The sequence below is a fragment of the Phocoena sinus genome, chromosome 8 (genome assembly GCF_008692025.1).
Source record: "Phocoena sinus isolate mPhoSin1 chromosome 8, mPhoSin1.pri, whole genome shotgun sequence".
Classification (NCBI taxonomy): domain Eukaryota; kingdom Metazoa; phylum Chordata; class Mammalia; order Artiodactyla; family Phocoenidae; genus Phocoena; species Phocoena sinus.
In genome coordinates, this window is record NC_045770.1 from 11,438,573 (window position 1) to 11,464,958 (window position 26,386).

Genomic DNA, 26,386 nt, shown 5'->3' on the forward strand with positions numbered 1-26,386 from the left:
AAGTGTCTGTAAAAATCCAGCCACCACTCCCAGGGAACTTGCAGAAAGAAAAGACACAAATAGCAGAAATGTGTGACAGCAGCGTTTAAATTAATCAAACAAGGAGGCCATTAGGCTGAAGTGGCTCTAATGCTTTGGTGACCTTAGACGAAAGCCTAAGCCTGCACGTGCCTTGAGGTTAAAAAATGGAAGCCTGAGGACAGCCAATCACAAACAGCCGACTAAGCCTTAGGCTACAGCCAATCAATAATTTCCTTTCTTTGTTTCCTCACCTTCTCGATACGTCTTTCCAGGTTCCTGGGACTGAGCTCTCCTAACCGTTTCCAGTTGGGCGCTGCCTGATTTGAATCAAATTTTGCTCAAATAAACTCTTAAAATGTGTCACATGCCCCATTTAATAAGAGAAAGAGCTCGGTTTTGAAAACAAAGACGATCGATGGATTTGGGGAGAGTGAACTGGGGAGAACTTTCTAGAGAACCAGACCTTCGGAGCCGTGGTCTCTAGTGTGTGTCTGCGGGTGGGGAGTGGAGAGGGAGAAGCCTGAAATTGCTGTGTCCGGAGGAAACAGGAGGTTATTTTATGTGCCTGAGGGGAATGAGCAGGAGCTTCAGAATAAGGGGATGATGGCAAGGGAGGGTATGGGAGCAAACAGGTAGGGTGGTGCCCGCTGCCAGAGGTCGTGAAGGCAAAGGTCAGAGAAACCAAGGAAAGCCTCATCTAATTGTGTCAGGACTGTGGTCCAGGGGATTTACGGATGCGGTGCAGCAAGGGCGGCTGTTTCACCAGGACCAGGACCTATGCTCCACAATCACCGCTTTGTATACTTCCTGCTACCAGGAGGCACCTGTTTATCACACGTGGGATCCTTCGTGGGGTACCGCGGATCATACCTCTCACTGTCTGCCATCTCGAAATCCATCACACTGGAGACTTTACATGATGTCATCAGCTGAGTTAGCACCTGTAAAAATGATCACTCCCATTGGACTTAAAACTGCAAGCGCTTTTAATGAGGCCCTGGATAAAGGAATACATTTTCTCAGAGCCCTTATACAAATTCTATTAAATCCTCCACACCAAATAAATGACTGAAATGGTGATTAGGGTTTGGAGGCATACCATATGCACCATACCATGCATCCACTCAGAGGCAACTACGTTCTCATCTGAGGTCTGACCCAATGCCAGAGTTAGTCCAGCCACCTAAGCTGAGCGCTAAGCGAAAAATCCTTTCCCTTTCCCTGGTTATTTCAACAAGAACTTCAATGCCAAACTAGCAGTGAATTTTGTGGATGAATTTTCTTTGCATTCTAACGTTATGTAAATGAAAAACTCAACGAAGTGCAAATTAAGACTATTCTTAATTCTAAAAGGCTGCTATTCTGTGATAATGACGCCATGGAATATTTCACCGTCTGCCGAGCACGGTGTGTGGTTCCTGCTCCCCCATCTGCCTTATTCGCCTCCCAGCAGGGGGGCACCCACTGTGTCCTCAGTTTTTTCTGCCCTCTAAAGTCAGAGCTGGGGGACTTCCCTGGTGGTCCAATGGTTAAGACTCCGCACTCCCAGTGCAGGGGCCCAGGTTCAATCCCTGGTTGGGGAACTAAGATCCCACATACCACAACTACCGAGCCCAGGTGCCACAACTAGAGAAGCCTGTGCGCCACAGCGAAGACTCAGCACAGCCAAAATAAATAAATAAAATAAAGTAAAATAAAATAAAAATAAAGTCAGATCTGGCCCCCTGTCCCTCTTCCTCCTCATGGTCTAATCTTGCCAAGATCATTTAATCATATAAACGGAACAAGAGGTTGATGTGGGAGCAGTGTGGCGAGACTAGAGGCCTGAGTAGGGAGGCAGCTCACCTGGGTTTATACCCCAGCTCTGCCGTGCACCTGCTGGATCTTCTCAGGTACCTTCTCAGAGCCTAACTTTCTTCATCTGTAAATGAGTTGCCTACCTCTGCAGGTTTAGAGGACTAAGTGAGATTGTATATGTCAAGGTTTCATGGTACATAAAACTTGTTCACTAAATGATACCTATGGTTATTATGTAAAATTCAGATGAGAGATTGTTGCTAAATCAGTTTGGTCATTCAGCAATTGTCAGGGTTTTATTCAGGTTTGTCTGTGTCCCATCCACCCAGGGACATGTGGCAATACAAGCAAGTCCCACATCCAGTTCAGCCATACACACAAGCATTTCTTAGCAAACAGGCATGGAGGCCTTACTGCAGCCTGTTTCTGGAGGCTCACGACGAGCCCTGCTCTCACCCCCTATGCCCCTTGCAGGAAAACAGGGACTCTAGGAAGATGTCGCAGTGTTCTGAGGCCAGGGATCCACCAAACTCCTGGTCAAATCAGTCAACAGAGTTTCCCATTAAGCAGAGGCCACAAGAGACCAGATGAATGCCGCCCGGTAAGCACAGCTCTGGAGAAGGAGTTGGTCTGCCATTTGCCGGATTCTTACAGCTTGTCCACTCAAGCCCATTCCAGACAACCACGTTTCTTAAGCAGCATCAATTTCACGAATGAAAAATTATTCCTAGTATCCCTTACGCTAATTCCTGCATCGTCGGATTCAGATTGAGATCTTGATGTTGCCAGTTCTGGGCGGAGGAAGCCACCTCTGCAGCGTGGATTCCTGACCAGGGTGGTTCAAATGCAGACCCCACTTAAGGGTGTAGCATTCCTGACTAGGACGCTTTAAACGTTAACTGTATGCCCCCCGGCAGGGATTAAAGTTAATTTATACACTCATACCTGACACTGTTTATATTAAAGTAGTTAAAAGTCAATTACAGACAATAGAGCAACTATGAATAAGCAAAGGATTCCATCAGCAACAGAATAGGAGACAGATGTAAAGTATTGTGATTGGTAATAGGAAATATATATGTGGTCTTCATCCCACTTCTAACACAGAGCTCCTAAAACCCTTGTTCCTAAGTGACAGGCTCAGTAAAATTGTCTTTTGTTATTCATAACAAGCCCCCTTCAACTGCACCAGAGTTTGTGAGGTGACTTTTGGAAAGCCCCTAAGGTTGGGGGCTGCTTTCCAGGGGAACCAACCTAGATTAGAGGGTTGGAACTATCAATCCCACCTCCGCGCCCCAATCTCTGGGGAGGGTAGAGGGGCTGGAGGTTAAATCAGCTGTGGATCGCCAATCATTTAATCAACCATACCTGTGTAATGAAGCCTCCAGAAAAACCCAGAAGGATGGGGTTCAGGCAGCTTCTAAGTTGGGGCACACGTAGAGATGTGGGTGTACCTAAAGAGAACATGAAATCTCCATGCCCTTTCCCCATGCATTGCCCTAAGCATCTCTTCCATGGCCTGTTCCTGAGTTATAACCTTTTGTAATATACTGGTAATCTAGTAAGTAAACTGTTTTCCTGAGTTCTGTGAGCCAATTAATCAATTTGTGTAGCAAAATTAACCAGACTTGAGGAGGGGGTTGTGGGAACCTCCAACCTCCAGCCAGTTGATCAGAAACACGGGTGACAACCTGGGTGTGGATTGGCATCTGAAGTGGAAGAGGACAGTCCGAACCCTGAACCTGGGGATCTGATGTGATCTCCAGGTAGACAGTGTCAAAATTGAGTTAAATTGTAGGACACCCAGCTGGTGTCACAGAATTGCTCAGTGTGTGGGAAACCCACGTATCTGGTATCAGAAGTGAAGGAGTATTGTAGCCGTTGTGGAGTATAAAGTAACACACACGAGGACAATGTTTTTCCTTTAGAACCACGGATTCTTCTTCGGTGGGAATGCTGACGCCTGTCGTTTATTTAAGAGTCTCCAGCCTGAAGAGTAAGATATTCAGTGTCATTTGGGCAGCGCCCTAGGTTAGTCATTTGCCCTCATCAGGAATGCATGCCTCTGGGGTGGCCGGCTAGGCCCTCATCGGAAAGCCCACACTCCAGAGGCGGCTATTACAAGTGTGCTGGTTATTCGACTCTCAATCAATACACGTGATTTTCCTTTTTACTAATTAGCATAACAAATGTTAAAAATATTTTTTCATTAGTGGCTTGTTAATGAGCTTAATGAGTATTCGAAATGGGTTCCCGGTAGTGAGTTCAGAAGTATTTAAGACATGTGGCTCGTCCAAAAGATGTTATAGACACACCCATTCATTGCGTGAACAGGTGTAAGAATATAACAAGTCCTCCAGCCTCAGACCTGGCAGATTCTTGTTCTCTGACTCATCCTGTGTGCTTGGTCTGAGGATTCTGGTTGCCTGTTACCAGTGTCTAGTAAAGCACATTCAAGTAAACTGGGATGAGAGTACCTAAAAAGAGATGTCTCTTAATGTGCCCTGTTATCATAGATGCGTGATAAATGCCTGAGTGCGTGGCAGAACCAGCTGTGAGATTTCCTGTCGTTAAAATCTGGCAGTGAGGTATGGGGAGTATATTTGTCTGCTAAGGCTGCCACAACAAAATACCACAGACAGGGTGGCTGAAACAACAGGAATGTACTCTCTCACCGTTCTGGAGACTGGAAGTGCCAAATCAAGGTGTCAGCGGGGTGGGTTTCTTCCGAGGCCTCTCTCGCTGGCTTGCAGGTGGCTATCCTCTCGCTGGGTCCTCTTATGGTCACCCCTCTGTGCATGGCCACCCCTGGGGTCTCTGCCTCTTTTTAGAAGGACACCAGTCAGATTGGATTAGGGCTCACTCTAAAGGCCTCATGTAACATAATCACCTCTTCAAAGACCCTATCTCCAAACATAGTTACCTTCCAAGGTGTTCAGGGTTAGGATTTCAACATGTAAATTGGTGGGTGGACACAATTCTGCCTATAACAGGGAGTAAATAATCTGTACCTGCTCTAACTTGGTGGCTACCTTTATGGATCAAAAAAGCTACTGACTAGGCATAGCTAAACAGATTGAGACCAGTTTTCACATGTGGCTCTAGAGTGGCCCTGTTGGGAAACTAAGCTGAGGTTGGAAGTAGCAGGTCCAAGGTTCTCAGGATCAGTGCATGAGCTGTGACAAAATTTCAGTTGCCTGTCACAGAGACCCACAACTGATGGTGGCTCACACAAGACCAAAGTGTATTCCTCTCTCTTAAACTGGTACCTCAGCCTCGCTTGGCGAAACTGCCAGGTGTTCAGGCTGCTTCTGTCTCATTGCTCTGCCGTCCCTGGGTACCTCCTTCAACCGCATGGTCCACGATGGCTCCCAGGCACATCCTCCTTCCGGACAGTGGGGAGAAGGGGCTCAAGCCCAAAGTGCGCACATGGCTTCTGCTCACGTCCTCTTGGCCAGAGCTTAGTTATATGGCCACACCCACCCACAAGGGATGTTGGGAGGTAGAGGCACTATTCTGAGCATCCCTGTGCCCACTTACAAATCAGGGGTTCTGTTCCCAAGGGGAAAACAATACTGGGGAACAACCAACAGTCACTTCCAAAATTAGAGAGTAGTAATGGAGACAACACAGCTGAGAGTCAGCAGGCAAGCTCCAGTACTGGTACCCTGCTTCTAAAAAACATCAAAACATTTGCGTATTTATTGGCGAACAGTCACTGCTCTAGCCCCTGAGCACCCCCCTCCCGCTGCCCCTTACCATCCCAGTCCCCCCCCCCCTCCCCCAGGACACCATGAACTTCCCCTAGGACCCACTAACTAAAAGGTTAATGCGTGGTCCACAGGGGCCTCCCTGACCCTGATCCTGCCCAATGGCTTGTGCCCAGTCTGATTGGTTCATGCCCTTGTCTTGCTGATTTTTTAATATTTCAAATATAACTTGTGGGAGCAATGTCTGGAAACCAGATTTTATGAAAAAGTTAAAGAACTAGGGATATTTAACCTAAGACAGATTTGGCAGGGGAAACAGCTCAGTCATCATCTTTAAGCATTTATAATAATAGTCACTACCTTTAAATTTTCCTTTAAGTGTCTATTATGTGCCAAGACCCGAACTGGGCTCAGTGCTTTATATGTACTCTTTCAAATTCTCAAAGCAATCCTGTATAGTGGGAATTATTTTCGTTTCATTGACAAAGGCACTGAAGATCAGAGACATTCAATTACTTGCAGAAGACATACAACCAGAGTCAAGATTCAAACCCCTGGATGTCTGGCTCCAAAGGGGAAGCTTTCTCCCCAGCACCATGTTGCTTTCTCTGTGAAAGAGGAAGTAGCCATATTCACATTTCTTTACAGAGCAGAACTAAGACGTTACAGGAGAGCCAGGAAACATAAGTTCAAATAAAAATAGAACTTCTAACAATTGAGTTATTAAAAAATGAAATGTACTGGTGAGCTGATAGTAAATTTTATATAGAAATATAAAGGACCTAGGACAGTCAAGGCAACCTTGAAAAAGAACAAATTTGAAGGACTTATACTACATGATTTCAACACTTACTGTAAAGCTATAGTAATTAAGAAAGTATGGTATTGGCATAAATAAATAAACAGATAGATGGGGAAAAAATAGAGAGTCTAGAAACAGAATCATACACATAGAGTCAAATGATTTCTGACAAAGACAATTCAGTGGGGGAAAAATCATTTTTAAGTGGTACTTGATTAATTCAATATTTATATGAAATCAATGAACCTCAACCCCTACTTCACATCATATACAAAAATTCATTTGAGATGGATCACAAACCTAAATGTAAAATCTAAACTATAAACCTTCTAGAAGAAAATATGGGAGAATAAATATGCAAAGACTGGGGTGGGCAAAGATTTCTTAGGCCATGTAAAAACATAATAATAAAAGAAAAAATTGATTCCATGTACTTTATTAAAATTAAAATTCTAATCATCAAAAAGCATTGTTAATAAAGTGAATAGGCAAGCTACAGACAGAGAGATGTCTCTGACAAAGGACTCGTAAACAGAATATACAAAGAACTCCTATAAATCAACAATAAGAAGACAAACAATATTTTTAAATGGGCAAAAAACTTGGACTAACGTGTCACAAAAAAGAATGTGTGTGTGACCAATAAGCACATTAAAAAAGTTTCTGAGCATCATTGTTCAACAGGGAAATGCAAATTAAAACCACAACGAGATATCACTACATACCCAGTGGAAGGGGTAAAATTTTTAAATTCTAACGATACCAAATGCTAGAGAGGCTGTGGAGCAACTGGATCTCTTGTACATTGATGGTGAAAGGATAAAATGGTACAGCCACTTTGGAAAACTGGCATTTTCTTATAAATATTCACCTCTCGTGATCCAGGTATTCCAAAAAAAATGAAATCATATGCCTACTAAAAAATTGTGTAAGAATGTTAATTGTGGCTTTATTTCTAATAGCCAGACCTTGGAAACAATGCAAGTGTTCATCAATAGGAGAGCAGATAAGCAAATTGAGGTATATTTGTACAGTGGGATATTGTCCAGCAATAAAAGGGAATAAATTATTAATACATACAGCAACATAGATGAGTCTCAAAAATATTATGTTACGGGAAAAAAGCCAGACACAAAAAGAGTACATACACTGAATGACTCCATTTATGTGAAGTCCAGGAACAGGCAAAACTCATCTATGGGAATGGAAATCAGAACTGTAGTTACCAGACTTCGCTGGTGGTCTAATGGCTAAGGCTCCACGCTCCCACATCGAGGGGCGTGGGTTCGATCCCTGGTCAGGGAACTAAGAAACTGCATGCTGCACAGGCTACAAATAAATAAATAAAAGGTTTTCAAAGAGGAAAAAGAAAAGGACTTCCCTGGTGGCGCAGTGGTTAAGAATTCGCCTGCCAGTGTAGGGGACACGGGTTCCAGCCCTGGTCTGGGAAGATCCCACACACCACGGAGCAACTAAGCCCGTGCGCCACAACCACTGAAGCCCCCGTGTCTAGAGCCCATGCTCCACAACAAAAGAAGCTACCACAATGAGAAGCCTGTGCACCTCAACGAAGAGTAGCCCCTGCTCACCGCAACTAGAGAAAGCCCATGTGCAGCAATGAAGACCCAACGCAGCCAAAAATAAATAGATTAATTAATTAAAAAAAAAGAATTGAGGTTACCTGTGGGAGGGTGTGGAGAGGGAGTGGGGAGGGAGGGTGGTTGGATCATGGGGAAATTTTTTGTGCAATGGCAATTTTCTACATTTTGATTTAGCCATTGGAAACACAGGTATATTTGTCCAGACTCATCAAATTGTACACTTAAGGTCTGTGCATTTTACTGTATGTAATTATACTTCAATTTAAAATGAATTTAAATAAATGAAAGGATGAAATTAGTTGCCTCTCCCAGTATTATGCTCCTCGGTATTGGAAGTATTCAAGCTAGAGTAAATGCTTGTCAGAGATATTGTGGAGGGTTCAGATTAAGTCATTTAAGAAAAAATAAACTCAGATTTTTAAGACCTTGGTATACATGATACTATACCAATCATATATTTTGGAAGAGGCAGCACCTGTGTTCGCCTTCTAGTTTCGAGCAGTCGACATAGATAAGTAAATTTATGTTGCTAAAAACTTTAAAGCACTTTAAAATGTTTTTGTTCCTTTTTCTTTTGTGAAACTCTTCCCCTATCTGGCCTTATTTTTTCTGCCCTCCTGACACCCAAGCCCTTAGCCATTCTATGTTCCTATATCTTACAACCTGTGGTGTTTGCACACTTCCTTTGTTAAACATGCTCCCCACCCCCATTTCTCATCAACTTCTGCCTCTCCTTGAAGATTTTATGCAGAAGTCACCGCACCTGTAAGACCTCCCTGTAAAGACCACTCCCCACAGCTTGAGCTCTGTGCCCATGCTAGGTTCACCTGTAACGTAGCGTTTACCCCAGGTAAAATGATGCCAAGGTTCCTCCCAGCTCAAAGATTCTAGCTTTTTTTTTTTAAATAAATTTATTTAGTTATTTATTTTTGGCTGTGTTGGGTCTTCTTGCTGAGTGTGGGCTCTCTCTAGCGCGGAGAGCAGGGGCTACTCTTCGATGTGTTGTGTGGGCTTCTCACTGTTTTGGCTTCTCTTGTCGTGGAGCACGGGCTCTAGGCCTGCGGGCTTCAGGAGTTGTGGCACGTGGGCTCAGGAGTTGTGGCTCACGGGCTCTAGCGTGCAGGCTCGGTAGTTGTGGTGCACAGGCTTAGTTGCTCCGCAGCATGTGGGATCTTCCCAGACCAGGGCTTAGAACCCGTGTCCCCAGCATTGGCAGGCGGATGCTTAACCACTGAGCCATCAGGGAAGTCCCGATCCTAGCTCTTTGAACGAGCAATTCTAGACCTGAATGAAGAGAAATAGTCAAGCCACCAGCAGTAGCATCTTCATGAGGTTCTACATGAGGTAGACGAATGAAAACATAGGACCTGGGGACACTTTTCTATGGGAACTACATGACAGCGTTAGATCGGAAACTACAATCTCTGCTGACGGATGAGAGACTTGTAGCTTTGGGGCTGGATATGAAGGAACTAAGCTCTGTGCTTGCACAACAATGGGCCCGCGTGGGTGCCATGGGCATAGGGGTTTGAAAGAAAAGGATGAATGCAACTCAAGGCTAAATGCAGAAGCTAACGTTTATGAAGTACCTTCTCTGGTGCCAGATTCTATACTAAACACTTTGTATCCGTTAATCTTATTTAATCCTCATTATAACTCTCTGCAGAGAGGTTAAGTAATGTGCCCAAGATTTCACAGCTAGTAAATGATAGAACCGGGTCTCATTTCCAGGTATGTTTGACCCCAGAGTCCACGCTCTTAATCATCAGGCTCTCCTGTGTCCCGGGAAAAGAAGTGCCAAAATCATTTTGCCCTGTCTCTTGGCTCTAGGTACCTCAACCAGCCCAAACGACAATCTTCTTTCCCATTATTTTTAGGTTATCTGGGAAGAGGAGTCTACAGCATTCTTGTTCCAGTAGTTCTCACGCCTCCAGCCGGGGAGCCCTTCTTTTATGTAATCTGAGCCCCGCCCCCCTACTTTTGCTGCATCACTGGTAGATGAGCTGAAGGCCCCATTATACTTATAATTTCAGTGGAAGGAGAAACTGCTGCAGTAAGAACTTTAACTATTCTTTATCTATTCAATCTGTCTGAGTTTTGTCAGGTTTCTATAGCGGGGTAGTCTAGAGCCATATGAAAGGAGACTGGTGAGGGGACATGATAAGACAAGAAGCAAATGTTCATTAAAGAGATGGAGAAATGGATTTATTCTCATCAAGGTGGAAGCACTGTAGCCCACAGAGCAGACCTCATAACGTGAAGCTATGGTCTAGCCAAGGGAAATGCAGGAATACTCTGGTAGGCGTGGGAACCAGGAGCAGGAAACCGTAGCAATGTTATGCTGACATTTTGCAATAGTCTTTCCACCTTGGTCACTTGGTCTAAATAAACAAAAACCACGTCAAATATATTCAGCACTTACTAGGAAGTCATTTCTCCATCCTCACCTCTTCCTTCTCTTGAGCGCACGTGACCGTAGTAGGGGGAAATCTTTGCTTTCAAAAGAGCGCTGTGTGTACCCAGAACTTGGCTCTTCCTTGCTCAACAGCCTAACCTCCGTCCTCAGAATTGAAACCTAAGATGTCTCAGCCACTGAGCTGGGAGTGGGAGGTTTTAAAGCTACGATCAAAAAGCTAGTATGGGGCAGAGCCCACGTTGAGAACAACATCGCTAACTTAGCAACAGATAGTTGGTTAATTTTCTCTTTTAATCTCTTCCCGTTTTCTTCAACCCAATGTGAGAAATGAGACTCGGGACAAGCACAGTTGACCCTCGAACAACACCGAGGTTTGGGAGGCCCACCCTCTGAGCAAGCAAAAAATCCTCCTATAACTTAGAGTCAGCTCTCCATCCCCACGGGTCCCCCGTAGTCCACGTTTTGCATCTGCTGATTCAACCAGTGGCCTTTCAGTGGACCCGTGCCATTCAAACCCATATCGTTCCAGGGTCCACCGTACATTGTTACAGAGACCAGAGCAGAGAGGAAGAACCAGTGCATCGAGTGTCATCCAGGAAAGCAAAGCTGAGCCAAGCATTAGGGTGGGGGGCATCCTGGTGGGGGTGAGCCATGTGAGGTCAGGTACCATTAAAGGGAAAAAGGATGAGTTATTCATGTGTAATACTTGCCTCAGGTGGTTTCTAAGTAAGGATCAAGAAAGGAAGCTGAGCTGGGCTAACATGTTGACACTTTCCCTCACCCGATGGGGCTTGAATAAATACACCACTTCCAGCATCTCTTCTGGTTGCCCGTGCAGCAACTACATGTGCTTTGCACAAGTCTGGGAACAGGAGCCAGGTTTTCTGGTTGTTGCTTGTTTGTAACCTTTCCAAGCTTACCTCAGGGCAGATTATCTGTTGAGCAGACACAATTGTGAAATTTCCCTAGGAAGCCTTTGGCAAGAACAACAAACGGGGCCACCCCAGAGGTCAGATCAAAGTGTAAACACGGAGCTAGCATTTGAGCTCACTGGAGGTCCCTTCAGAGCTCTACACCTCATTGTGCCAGCTGATTGGGAAGGACATGAAGGGGACCAAGGTGGGGGGCTGATCCAACTTGCGTTGGAGGCCTTTTTTTTTTTTTTAACATCTTTATTGGAGTATAACTGCTTTACAGTGGTGTGTTAGTTTCCGCTCTATAACAAAGTGAATCAGCTATACATATACATATGTTCCCATATCTCTTCCCTCTTGCATCTCCCTGCCTCCCACCCTCCCTATCCCACCCCTCTAGGTGATCACAAAGCACCCAGTTGATCTCCCTGTGCGCTATGCGGCTGCTTCCCACTAGCTATCTACCTTACGTTTGGTAGTGTATATATGTCCATGCCACTCTCTCACTTTGTCCCAGCTTACCCTTCCCCCTCCCCATGTCCTCAAGTCCATTCTCTAGTTTGTTTTGTTTTGTTTTTTACTTTAAAAAATTTTTTTCTTAATAATAATTTTTTATTTTAATAACTTTATTTTCTTTTATCTTTATTTTATTTTATCCTCTTTCTTTCTTTCTATTTTTTCTCCCTTTTATTCTGAGCCATGTGGATGAAAGGCTCTTGGTGCTCCAGCCAGGAATCAGTGCTGTGACTCTGAGGTGGGAGAGCCAACTTCAGAGGCCTTTTTGAATTTAAATGATAGAGAGGGGGATTGAGAGAGGATTCCAATAGTCAGAGTGACCAATTACTTCGGCTGGTACAGGGATACACACTTGATAAAGTGTGTATCCCTGTACCAGCCGAAGTAATTGGTCACTCTGACTATTGGAATCCTCTCTCAAATAGAGATTCTCTAGATCCAGGAGCTGGTTCTTAATCTGGCATGCTAGGAAATTCAGTTTTAACAAAGCACATGTACTGAATTGGGCCATTATCAGTTTCCTGGATATGGTCTGTTGACCTTTAGGTCAGTCTCCATCCCTACTCACCCTGCTCTGTGCTCCCAGAGCCTGGCAGTATGGACCATGTCAACAGAACCCCTGACCCGCTGGCTCTCAGTTGTCTTTGGCCAATCGGAAGCGCTGGCAGCAGGTCATAGTGTGGTAAAGAAAGGCAGTCAGTGTAGTTATTCCCCCAATTTCCTACCCTCCAGGTAGCTGTGGATTAGCCTCGTCCCAGCTCCTGTCAGGCAGCTCTGTTCCATACAAGCCTAGGGAACATAAGAGTTTCCCCACGGCTATTAGCCCAGAATACCACACTATTCCTTGCAAATTTTCCACACTTCGTAAATCATAGCTTTATTAAGCTCTCCTTAAAATATCGAATTGCATGTGTCATCTCAGAACACTTCTGATGTTCAACCAACCTGATATTTAATCAACATCTGTCAAACTAACAGCATAGAAATGAAGATCAGAATAAGTGTCCCCAAGGCAAGTTTATATACCGACTATGATTTTATCCTCTAACCTTATGAGTTTGGCTTGTTGCAAAGAGAACTTTCAAAAGCTCTTCATTTTATCCTGCGTACTATGCCTCCAGTTTGAATAAGCTGCCTTCAGATGGATGACAGTACTTGGTAATAATCTTGTTAAATATGTATTAGTGTTAGATATGCCTGCTTTTTAAACTCAATTATGTGAGAATATGAAACTAAGACCGTATGAAAACAGTAAAATGTTAAGAGTAACTGAGTATTAATAGGTATAGTACAGTAATTTAGAACACAGGCTTTAAAGTTAGATATTCAAATCTACCACCTATTAGCTGTGTGGCTTTTGGAAAGTTACTTAACCTCTCTGTTTTGTTTTTTAATCCATAAATAGTCATAAAAATTGTACCTATTTCTTACTATTGTTGTAAAGTTAAATGAAATCATGTATATAAGGTATGAATACAATGAGCACTCAAAAATGCTAGTGATTATAACTATTACCATTAGTAAAATGTTGTTAAAATAATGACATGCCAACCTTAAGGTAAATGACCTCATCAGGTTGTTCTGAAGGTTAAATAGTGAATATTTTTAAAGTGCTTAGAACAGTACCTGGCACATAGCTCAGAGCTATATGGTGTTAATACATAAACACCATTTAAGTACAAATACCTAGGTATAATCTGATTTCTTTCTGTCTTTTAATTATTCTGTCTCTTCTCAAACTACTTTTGGATTTTCCTCCAGGCTTAAATAGAAAAGAACCGTTTAACTTCATCCTGAAATTTTTCTTGGAGTCAAAAACCTTCTTAAGCACATGCATGGTTGTTTCAAGTTCTGATTTCTTTTTTTTTTTTTGGCCATGCCACGCGGCTTGCGGTATCTCAGTTCCCCAACCAGGGCTTGAACCCGGGGCTGCATCAGTAAAAGCCCAGAATCCTAACCACTAGGCCACCAGGGAACTCCCCAAGTTCTGATTTTAAGCATCAAGTCAGCTTAGGGTCAAAAGCGATTTTAAGCCAGTTTCCTTGAATATTTTATTCCTCACAATCCTGAAGGAGATCTTAAGATAATCTTTTGCCACAATGGTAGAGAAACTGACGTTTTTCTTCCCCGTCCAGCCTCTCAGCTTTACCTGCCCCAGAAACGGAACACGTGGTCTGGGCCCAGAGCTGTTTAACGTCTGCTTATTCTGGGATTTGGGTCCATTAAAGTAAGATAGAACTCAGGATAATAAAGGGATAAATGCTTTCTTCATAAAATAAGGCCAGGATTATCACTCTCCCAGTATCAAATTTACGATAATAGGTGAATATGCATTTCTTTGTGAGGCCAGATGAGCTGTGTTTGGTTCCAGGTGCCTCGGAAGGAAGACACCCACAGCCCAGTGTGGAATGTGCTCAACTGCTCCCACCGCTCATCCTCAGAACTGATGCTAAGCTGCTTCCTTTCCTGGGGAAGCCAGGGAACCCTAAGTCTGGAACCTTGCCTCCTTGCTTCAGAGCAGTCCTACTGAGTGTACAAGTAAAACCACCCATAGCCGTAAAGGCTGACGATGTGAAATATACTATATACAAAAAAAGCCTTGAAATTTAACTCCTGCTCCTGGGAAGGTAGTGAAATCCAGGAGAAAAGGGGATTGGACGCGGAAGGAAGAGGAGAAAAGCATCAAAGGGTCAAGACTCATAAAAACGAGAGAGAAAGAGAAAGAAAATGAGGTTCAAGGGAATATCCACCAGGGACACCCTCTGAAAGCTTAAGCAGCAAGGTCCTACTCTTTGTAGGACTGAACATGTGTTGCAATTCATATATTGAACCCTAATCCCCAGTGTGACGGTATTAGGAGATGAGGCCTTTAGGAGGTGATTATGTCATGAAGGTGATTAGGTCAAGGATAGAACCCTTGTGAGAGATTAGTACCTTTATAAGAGGCCTCAGAGAGCTCTCTTGCCCCTTTCACCACATGAAGGCACAGTCAGAAGGCAGCGTCTGGAAGCCAGGGAGCTCTCACCAGACACTGGATCTGTTGGGGCCTTGACCTTGGACTTCCCAGCCTCCAGAACTGTGAGAAATGATGTGTGTTGTTTATACGCCACCCAGTCTATGGGATTCTGTTATAGTTGCCTGATCAGACTAAGACAATAGCACAGAGGAGCAAATTAGAATAAGCCCAATACTTGATCTCATGCCGTCCCTCGCCCCTGGATGCAAGCCATAGAGCCGTAGAAACTGAAACTACCTTCAGTGTTAAAGGGCACTTACTGGCTTTTTTTTTTTTTTTTTGGCCGTGCCACTCAGCTTGTGGGATCCTAGTTCCCCAACCAGGGATGGAACCTGTGCCTCCTGCAGTGGAAGCGCGGAGTCCTAACCACTGGACCGCCAGGGAAGTCCCCTTAATGGCTTCTGGCAAAGGAAAAGCTCTGTGTTTTCCTCCTCTACTCACCCCTGCTACCACACTTCCGGTCACTGAAAGTGGGAGGTGGTTTTCCCACACGAAGCAATTCTGCGAGCCCAGCTGGGTGTCCTACAATTCAATTTAGTTCTGAACTATCTACCTGGAGATAGTGTTAGATCCCACAGGTTGAGGGCTCATCTCACAAGACTGCACCCCCATCCCTTCAGATGCCCTTGTAAATCCAGGTTATTATCTGTGTTTCTGACCAACTAGCTATAATATAAGTCAGATGTTCCCATGACCACGTCCTCTGGTTTGTTTAATTTGCTAGAGCAGCTCACAGAACTCAGAAAAACAGTTTACTTGCTAGATTACCGGTTGATTAAAAAGGATGTTAAAGGATACAAATAAACAGCCAGAAGAAGAGATACATAGGGCAACGTCTGGAAGGGTACTGAGCACAGCAGCTTCTGTCCCCGTGGAGTTTGGCGTACACCACCCTCGAGCCACACTGCTGAGTTCTTCCCCAACCCGGAAGCTCTCCAAACTCCATCCTTTTGGGTTTTTATGGAGGCTTCATTACATAGGGATGATTGATTAAATCATTAATTGTTGGTGATTAATTCACTCTCCAGCCCCTCTCCCCTCCCCAGAGATCAGGGGGTTGGAGCTAAAAGTTCCAACCACCTAAAGACACGGTTTGTTCCCCTGGCAACAAACCCCCATCCTTAGGGGCTTTCCAAAATCACCTCATTCACATACACTTAGGCATGGTTGAAAGGAGCTTGTTATAAATGGCAAAATATACCTTTACCTCTCCTATCACTTAAGAAATTCCAAGGATTTTAGGAGTTCTGTGCCAGAAAAGGAAATGAAGACCAGTTATATCTTATTATAAATCGCGATACTACACTTCTATAAACAAGAAGTCGAAGAGGTGATCTAAGTTCAGGTCCAGCTGAATGCAGGGGCTCAAATTACAACATATGGACCATGGTTTTCACCACCCCTTAGTTCCACAGGCAGCTACTTCTGTTGGGTCCAGGCAAATTTTCTCCAGGTGACAGCGAAGATGATTGTGAGTTTTCCCTGGCTCGTATCATCCATAAGCATAAAGAGAAAAGAGAGTACCTCCTCGCCCTAGCATAACATTCAGTCTGTATCAGTTCCTGAACAGGACGCCGATGAGATCACATGCTCATTTTTCTCTCTCCAGGAGGATGGGGTATTCCGATTGTTTAGCTGGAGACATGTACCCACAATAATCACATAGTGTGATTTCTATGGGCATTTCTCAGAAGGAGGGCTTGGAAGACAGCTATCTGCTACAGGCCCTAAGTCCATTCGGCCTGAACATTCTTCTAAACTCTCCAATATAAAGCTGTTTTCACACCCATGGAGTTTGGTGTGTATTCAGTTTGGAAAAAAGGAGCACTGCAGGTTTGATGGCGTCAAGGACAGTTCAGAGGTCATCTTCTCTGCCCAGTCACCATCAGAAGTCTTTGTACATCATGGTGGACCACTGCTTGATGATGATCATCTAGCGATTACAATCTAGATTTTAAAAACTGGAAGGGTCTGGACTTCCCTGGTGGCTCAGTGGTTAAGAATCCGCCTGCCAATGCAGGGGACACGGGTTCGAGCCCCGGTCTGGGAAGATCCCACATGCCGTGGAGCAACTAAGCCACAACTACTGAGCCTGCGCTCTAGAGCCCGTGAGCCACAACTACTGAGCCCGCGTGCCACAGCTACTGAAGCCCCCGCACCTAGAGCCCGTGCTCTGCAACAAGAGAAGCCACTGCAATGAGAAGCCTGCGCACCACAACGAAGAGTAGCCCCCGCTCGCCGCAATTAGAGAAAGCACACGCGCAGCAACGAAGACCCAACGCAGCCATAAATAAATAAATTAAATAAATTTATTTTAAAAAAGAACCTATTATTTTAAAAAAACCAACCAAAACTGGGTCACTCTGCTGCACCACCTCCCCAACTAACCCACCCGCCTCCTCAGATAGTAACTAGAGACACACCTGTGAGACAGGAAAAGAAAGTGTCTTGGCACAGACTGGTCATGAACAACAGCCGTATTTATTCTTTCCTACTCTCAGTTCCTTAATCTGCATTTTCTTTCCATTGGGGTAAAGCCAAAAAGACAATGAAAAGAGAACACGACCATATTATTCATCATTCTTCTGTGATAAATTCATGATTACCCCTTATTTTTCAGTGAGGGTGTTTTCTGACAGTTGACCTTTATCATTCATCTATTAGATAGTTTCAATTCAATGACCGATTTTTAAAAATAACTTTGGCAGGGCTTCCCTGGTGGCGCAGTGGTTGAGAGTCCACCTGACGATGCAGGGGACATGGGTTCGTGTCCCCGTCTGGGAAGATCCCACATGCCATGGAGCGGCTGGGCCCATGAGCCATGGCCGCCAAGCCTGCGTGTCCGGAGCCTGTGCTCTGCAACGGGAGAGGCCACAACAGTGAGAGGCCCACGTACCACAAAAAAAAAAAAAAAAAAAAAAAAAAAATAACTTTGGCAGGCCCCCTGGTTTCAGCCATTTAAACAAAACATAATAGAATTTTCCCAAAAAATAAAAGGTGATGCCTTTATACAGCTTCCAAACAGTCCATCTGGAAAACTAGAACTAATAAACTTATGAATGAGATTCTCATTTTCCTGTTCTCAGAATCCCTCCCCTCACTGTATCATTACTCTTTCAAAACCCTAATACGAAATTATTCCCTCTAGGAAGTCTTTCTGATTAATCACTTCCGGATCTAATTACATGTTGTTCATCACATAAACGATAATTGTGGGTACAGTTTCAATTAGGTTCACCTTCTCTGGTTTGTATATGGATTTAAAACTTCATGAATCTTAGAATATGAGTGTACCTCCTGCTTTCCTAAGTGACGACTCATGGGCAGGGGATCTTCTCTTTTGTGTCTGTATAACTATCCCTCTACTCTCCCCTCATGCCCAGGACTGCTTTAAGCAAAGACAAAGGAGGAACTTATTTACTGGCGTAGTGAAAGATCTTGGGCTCTGCAAATCGCAGAAGTGAAATTCCAGCGCTACTATTTACAGCTGCTTGGAGGGAAAGAATCTATATTTAAAAGCTTAATTTTCTTACATGAAAACATGATAATAAATTCTTGAGAGTTTGTGTGATGATTAAGTCACATATGCGTTCAAAAGCACTTAAGGATGCTTGTAGATCCTTCAAAAAGTATTCGTTTCCTTACCAATATGATTGTAGAAGCTACTGAATCTATGAGATGTATTTTTCTTTTGCTGGTGACATTTGAAATTTATTTCCAGAAGCAAAACTTTTTATGCCAGATTAGAAATAAGACTGAGGAAATTCCCTGGAGGTGCAGTGGTTAGGACTCTTTCACTGACGAGGATACGGGTTCAATCCCCGGTCTGGGAACTAAGATCCCTCAAGCTTTGAGACACAGTTCCCCCCCTAAAAAAAGAAATAAGATTGAAATTGTAAATAATCTCGGGGGCAAGGAACAATCAAGTCAAATATCTTCACTCTGCCAGGTCTGATAAATATATGGCCACATACCCCAACACTGCTCCTTCCCTAACCAGTGATGGACTCTGTTCACTTGTCAAAGCAGAGTATCCCATTCAGCTTGTGATACATCTGAGAACTCTCAACACGGAACTCAAGACAGACACTGGCAATCAACTGGAGTTTGTCCACTCATGCTAACATACACCCTTGACACCTGGCTACTTTCAGAAGAGCAGGATTTGATTAAAGGATTAGGGGACAATTGGAGGAAGAGAGTAAGGGAGAATTCATTGCTGGATGTAGAGGTGAGAATGGACTCCAGGAGAGGACAAAAGGTGCAAGTTCTCTGGCCTGATATATTTTCTAAGATGTTACCGTTACCAACAGAGTTATTTCTCAGGGTCCAATTGAAAGAATTGTCCCACGGACAACTAAATAAAATTATTGCTAATTATGAGGTGTTCAGCAGGGTGGTGTAGTAGAAAATAGCTTGAGGAGTCCTGCTGCAGACAGACTGGTCTGTGGAGGCCCCTCTAAGAAGGTGACATTTGGGCTGAGATGTAAACAATGATCTTCAGGAACCAGCCATACACAAAGGAGCAGGAAGAAGCAAGTAAGAAAGTTTCAGGCCAGAATCAACTTGGGCTCCTCAAAAAGTCTGAAAACCAGGAGGTCTGGAGCAAAGTGAGCAAAGGAGAGTGACAAAGGATGAGTAGAAAAGTGATCAGGGCTGGATCATGCAGAATTCTGGGGCCCATAATAGGAAGCTTGGAGAGACACTGAAGGGCTTTTAGGGTAGTTATATGATCTTAGGTAGATTTAAAAAGCCCTCTCTGGTTACTGTGTACGAACTGGATGGGAGGTGGGGATGGGTCAAGAGATGAAGAGAAGAGATAGGTTAGGAGAGATAGGTTAGGAGACTAGGTGAAAGAGAATCATGGTTTAGTCTGGAGAAGGGGATAGTAATACGTGTCCAAGAGGTTGCTACTCTAGGACTTGCTGATATACTGAGAAGGGGGATGAGGAGTAAAGAGGAGTCATAGGTGACTCTGCATTCTTGGTGATGGTGCCCTTTACCCAGATGAAGGCTAATAGGAAGAGTAGCTTGTGGGGCGGAGGGGCAGTGATTTTCTTGCAGAACAAGCTATGTGTCATTCAGTAGCCACTTACTCTTATCCACTGGGAATTCTGGGCATGAAGTTGAGGGAAAAAGAGAGAACAAGAGGGAATGTGTGCTCTTATTAGGGTCATTCATTGATTCAACAGATATGTATCGTATGCCAGACCCTCTTCTAGGTTTGGGGATTGCCAAAGTTCTTGGTCTCATGGAATTTCTATTCTACTAGGTGTGGGGTGTGTGTGTGTGTGTCTGTGGTATGTGCACACAAAAGAGTACATAATATACCAAATGTTGATGAGCTATGAATAAAGTGAAACAATATAAAAGATAAAAAAATTAAGTGTATGTGTGTATAAGGGGGTGATTTGCTCTTTTATATATGGTGGCTGGGAAACCCTCTATGATAAGGTGACTTTGATTAGAAATTTGAAGGAGCTGACAAAGACAGCTATGTGGCTATCTGGGGGCATTTCAGGCAAAGGCAGACGAAATGCAAAGGCCCAGTTTGCTGTGGCCCAGGAGCTGCAAGGAGGCCTGAGTGACTAAGCAGAGTGAAGGAGGGAGAGTGCACTGAGATAGGATGCCAGAGAGGTAGTGGGGCCAGGTCTCATATGACCTGCCATGGCCACTTTAAGAAATCTGGACTTGACTGTGAGTGACAGGAGGAGCCACCGCAGCATTTCTACCTTTACTGAGGACACACCAAATATTCCCATTTGCATCTCCTATTCTTACTAAATGAGGAAACATTTTTTATATCTGGCCACTTTGTGGTGAAGCATAAAAAATAGATCAAGGATAAAATGAGTACGGAGGTACCTTCTAGCAAAAATTGCCTAAAACAAAAAGATATCAACATTTATCTGACCCAGGCCATTTCATCACTGAGCAGCTTGGGATAAAATCTCTGCAGCTGGAAAATTCTGCTATAGGAGGGGCATGATTTAGGGAAAATAGGGAAGTTTCTCAACTACCAAAAACCTTATCCATCCATCCAACCAATGAACCAACCAATCAATATTTATCGACCTTCTACTACATGTACAGTGGTGAACTAGGCACTATGAATATATACGGATGGATAAGATTCCCATGTTCTGTGTTTTCTTAGACTCTGTTTGTCCTTTTTGCATCCAAAAACAAACCCCAAACAATTAAGAAAATGGTAATAGGAACACACATATCAATAACTACCTCAAATGTAAATGGATTAAATGCTCCAGACAAAAGACACAGACTGGCTGAATGGCTACAAAAATAAGACCCGTATATATGCTGTCTACAAGAGAGAGACCCACTTCAGACCTAGGGACACATACAGACTGAAAGTGAGGGGATGGAAAAAGATATTCCATGCAAATGGAAATCAAAAGAAAGCTGCAGTAGCAATTTTCATATCAGACAAAATAGACGTTAAAATAAAGACTATTACAAGAGATAAAGAAGGACACTACATAATGATCAAGGGATCAATGCAAGAAGAAGATATAGCAATTGTAAATATTTATGCACCCAACATAGGAACACCTCAATAAATAAGACAAATGCTAACAGCCATAAAAGGGGAAACTGACAGTAAAACAATCATAGTAGGGGCCTTCAACACTCCACTTTCACCAATGGACAGATCATCCAAAATGAAAATAAATAAGGAAACACAAACTTTAAATAATACATTAAACAAAATGGACTTAATTGATATTTATAGGACATTCCATCCAAAAACAACAGAATACACTTTCTTCTCAAGCGCTCATGGAACATTCCCCAGGATAGATCATATCTTGGGTCACAAATCAAGCCTCAGTAAATTTAAGAAGATTGAAATCGTATCAAGTATCTTTTCCGACCACAACGCTATGAGACTAGATATCGATTACAGGAAAAAAACTGTAAAAAACACAAAAACATGGAGGCTAAACAATACACTACTTAATAACCAAGAGATCACTGAAGAAATCAAAGAGGAAATAAAAAAACATCTAGAAACAAATGACAATGAAAACACGACAACCCAAAACCTATGGGATGCAGCAAAAGCAGTTCTAAGAGGGAAGTTTATAGCAATACAATCCTACCCCAAGAAACAAGAAAAATCTCAAATAAACAACCTAACCTTACACCTAAAGCAATTAGAGAAAGAAGAACAAAAAAACCCCAAAGTTAGCAGAAGAAAAGAAATCATAAAGATCAGATCAGAAATAAATGAAAAAGAAATGAAGGAAACAATAGCAAAGATCAATAAAACTAAAAGTTGGTTCTCTGAGAAGATAAACAAAATTGATAAACCATTAGGCCGACTCATCAAGAAAAACAGGGAGAAGACTCAAATCAATAGAATTAGAAATGGGGGGCTTCTCTAGTGGCACAGTTGTTAAGAATCCGCCTGCCAATGCAGGGGACATGGGTTTAAGCCCTGGTCCGGGAAGATCCCACATGCCGCGGAGCAACTAAGCCCGTGCACCACAACAACTGAGCCTGCGCTCTACAGCCCGTGAGCCACAACTACTGAGCCCACGTGCTGCAACTACTGAAGCCCGCGTGCTTAGAGCCCATGCTCCACAACAAGAGAAGCCACTGCAATGAGAAGCCCATGCACTGCAACAAAGAGTAGCCCCCACTAACCGCAAGTAGAGAAAGCCCGCATGTAGCAATGAAGACCCAATGCACCAAAAAAAAAAAAAAAAAATAGAACTAGAAATAAAAATGGAGAAGTAACAACTGACATGGCAGAAGTACAAAGGATCATGAGAGATTATTACAAGCAGCTATACGCCAATAAAATGGACAACCTGGAAGAAATGGACAGATTCTTAGAAAAGCACAATCTCCTGAGACTGAACCAGGAAGAAATAGAAAATATAAACAGACCAATCATAAGCACTGAAATTGAGGCTGTGAATAAAAATCTTCCAACAAACAAAAGCTCAGGACCAGATGGCTTCACAGGCAAATTCTATCAAACATTTAGAGAAGCGCTAACACCTATCCTTCTTAAACTCTTCCAAAATATAGCAGAAGGAGGAACACTCCCAAACTCATTCTATGAGGCCACCATCACCCTGATACCAAAACCAGACAAAGATGTCACAAAGAAAGAAAACTACAGGCCAATATCACTGATGAACATAGATGCAAAAATCCTCAACACAATACTAGCAAACAGAATCCAACAGCACATTAAAAGGATCATACACCATGATCAAGTGGGGTTTATCCCAGGAATGCAAGGATTCTTCAATATATGCAAATCAATCAATGTGATAAACCATATTAACACACTGAAGGAGAAAAACCATATGATCATCTCAATAGATGCAGAAAAAGCTTTTGACAAAATTCAACACCCATTTATGATAAAAATCCTCCAGAAGGTAGGCATAGAGGGAACTTAGCTCAACATAATAAAGGCCATATATGACAAACCCACAGTCAACATTGTTCTCAGTGGTGGAAAACTGAAACCATTTCCTCTAAGATCAGGTACAAGACAAGGTTGTCCACTCTCACCACTACTATTCAACATAGCTTTGGAAGTTTCAGCCACAGCAATCAGAGAAGAAAAAGAAATAAAAGGAATTCAAATCAGAAAAGAAGAAGTAACGCTGTCACTGTTTGCAGATGACATGATACTATACATAGAGAATCCTAAAAATGCTACCAGAAAACTACTAGAGCTAATCAGTGAATTTGGTAAAGTAGCAGGATACAAAATTAATGCACAGAAATCTCTTGCTTTCCTATACACTAATGATGAAAAATCTGAAAGAGAAATTAAGGAAACACTCCCATTTACCATTGCAACATAAAGAATAAAATACCTATGAATAAACCTACCTAATGAGACAAAAGACCTGCATGCAGAAAACTATAATACACTTATGAAAGAAATTAAAGATGATACAAATAGATGGAGAGATATACCCTGTTCTTGGATTGGAAGAATCAACATTGTGAAAATGACTCTACTACCCAAAGCAATCTACAGATTCAGTGCAATCCCTATCAAACTACCACTGGCACAAACTACCAAACACAACTTGTATGGAAACACAAAAGACCCTGAATAACCAAAGCAATCTTGAGAAAGAAAAACAGAGCTGGAGGAATCAGGCTCCCTGACTTCAGACTATACTACAAAGCTACAGTAATCAAGACAGTATGGTACTGGCACAAAAACAGAAATATAGATCAATGGAACAGGATAGAAAGCCCAGAGATAAACCCACGCACATATGGTCACCTTATTTTTGATAAAGGAGGCAAGAAAATACAATGGAAAAAAGACAGCTTCTTCAATAAGTGGTGCTAGGAAAACTAGACAGCTACATGTAAAAAAATGAATCAGAACACTCCCTATCACCATACACAGGAATAAAATCAAAGTGGATTAAAGACCTAAATGTAAGGCCAGGCATTATAAAACTCCTAGAGGAAAACATAGGCAGAACACTTTATGACATAAATCACAGCAAGATCCTTTTTGACCCACCTCCTAGAGAAAGGGAAATAAAAACAAAAATAAACCAATGGGACCTAATGAAACTTAAAAGCTTTTGCATAGCAAAGGAAACCATAAACAAGACGAAAAGGCAACCCTCAGAATAGGAGAAAATATTTGCAAATGAAGCAACTGACAAAGGATTAATCTCCAAAATTTACAAGCAGCTCATGCAGCTCCATATCAAAAAAAAAAAAAAACGCAATCCAAAAATGGGCAGAAGACCTAAACAGACATTTCTCCAAAGAGGATATACAATTTGCCAACAAACACATGAAAGGATGCTCAACATCACTAATCATTAGAGAAATGCAAATCAAAAGTACAATGAGGTATCACCTCACACCAGTCAGAATGGCCATCATCAAAAAATCTACAAACAATAAATGCTGGAGAGGGTGTGGAGAAAAGGGGACCCTCTTGCACTGTCGGTGGGAATGTAAATTGATACAGCCACTATGGAGAACAGTATGGAGGTTCCTTAAAAAACTAAAAATAGAACTACCATATGACCCAGCAATCCCACTACTGGGCATATACACTGAGAAAACCATGATTCAAAAAGAGTCATGTACCACAATGTTCATTGTAGCTCTATTTACAATAGCCAGGACATGGAAGCAACCTAAGTGTCCATTGACTGGATAAAGAAGTCAATGGATGAATGGATAAAGAAGATGTGGCACATATATACAATGGAATATTACTGAGCCATAAAAAGAAATGAAATTGAGTTATTTGTAGTGAGGTGGATGGACCTAGAGACTGTCATACAGAGTGAAGTAAGTCAGAAAGAGAAAAACAAATACCGTATGCTAACACATATATATGGAATCTAAAAAAAACAAAAAATGGTTCTGAAGAACCTAGGGGCAGGACAGGAATAAAGATGTAGACATAGAGAATGGATTTGAGGACACAGGGAGGGGGAAGGGTAAGCTGGGATGAAGTGAGAGAGTGGCATGGACATATATACACTAGCAAATGCAAAATAGATAGCTAGTGGGAAGCAGCCGCATAGCACAGGGAGATCAGCTGGGTGCTTTGTGACCACCTAGAGGGGTGGGTTAGGGAGGGTGGGAGGTAGACACAAGAGGGAGGAGATATGGGGATATATGTATATGTATAGCTGATCACTTTGTTATAAAGCACACCATTGTAAACCAATTATACTCCAATAAAGATGTTAAAAAAAACCCAAAAACTTCCTTCCCTCTTCTCCCACTCCTTCTTTCTTTGAGTCAAAAATCTCTTCCTTCCCTTTGTCTCTTACCTAATTTCCTCTTTGCTGTGCCTATGATATGGTTTCTTTGTTCAGGCAGCCTGATCTGTGTTCCTCCTGCCCTCTGAGACCTGGAACGTGGGCGTTGGTTGGTTCTTGCTTTTCTTAGGTGCACTGTCCTTTGGCCCCATCGCTTGTGGACAGCAGGCTCCCTCCTATTTGCCTTTGAGCAGTGCTTCAATTCCCCTTGCTCCTGACAGACTACAACGAAAATCTAGTGTCTTCCGGCCACTGCTCATTCTTAGAAATACATTTCCACTCTACTTAGTGCCTTTGAGTAGTTATCATGGTTAATGTTTGTACTTTAGTGCTCCCTCTTGAGCAATGGTTCATCCAGCTAAGTCACACATTTGTGATAATTAGAAAAGAGGTGACCGACATGGGGATTTAATTCTATGGCTTAGTTTGGGAGATAAATTTTTTTTATTGTTAACTTATATGACAGATCTGGGAGGCACTCTTGGCTAGCATTCATTTATTTTAAGGGGGTGAGAGGTTGTGCTTTTCTAACTCTTTAGTTGAGCTTGCTGACCTTTTTAAAGTCATCAAAATCCAATAATACTATTTAAGCATCCTTGTAGAATCTATGCTAAACACTAGCAATTAAGTTCAAGTGAATACAGTGTCCTCTGATATTTATATTCCAAAGCTGACACAAACGCAAAACAGTTTAACACAGTACTGTGAAATACGCTCATGTGTTATAATGATTAATTCACAATTGCTTCCTAGGTAAAGTTTTAGCAACTAAGTGCTAAGCCTCC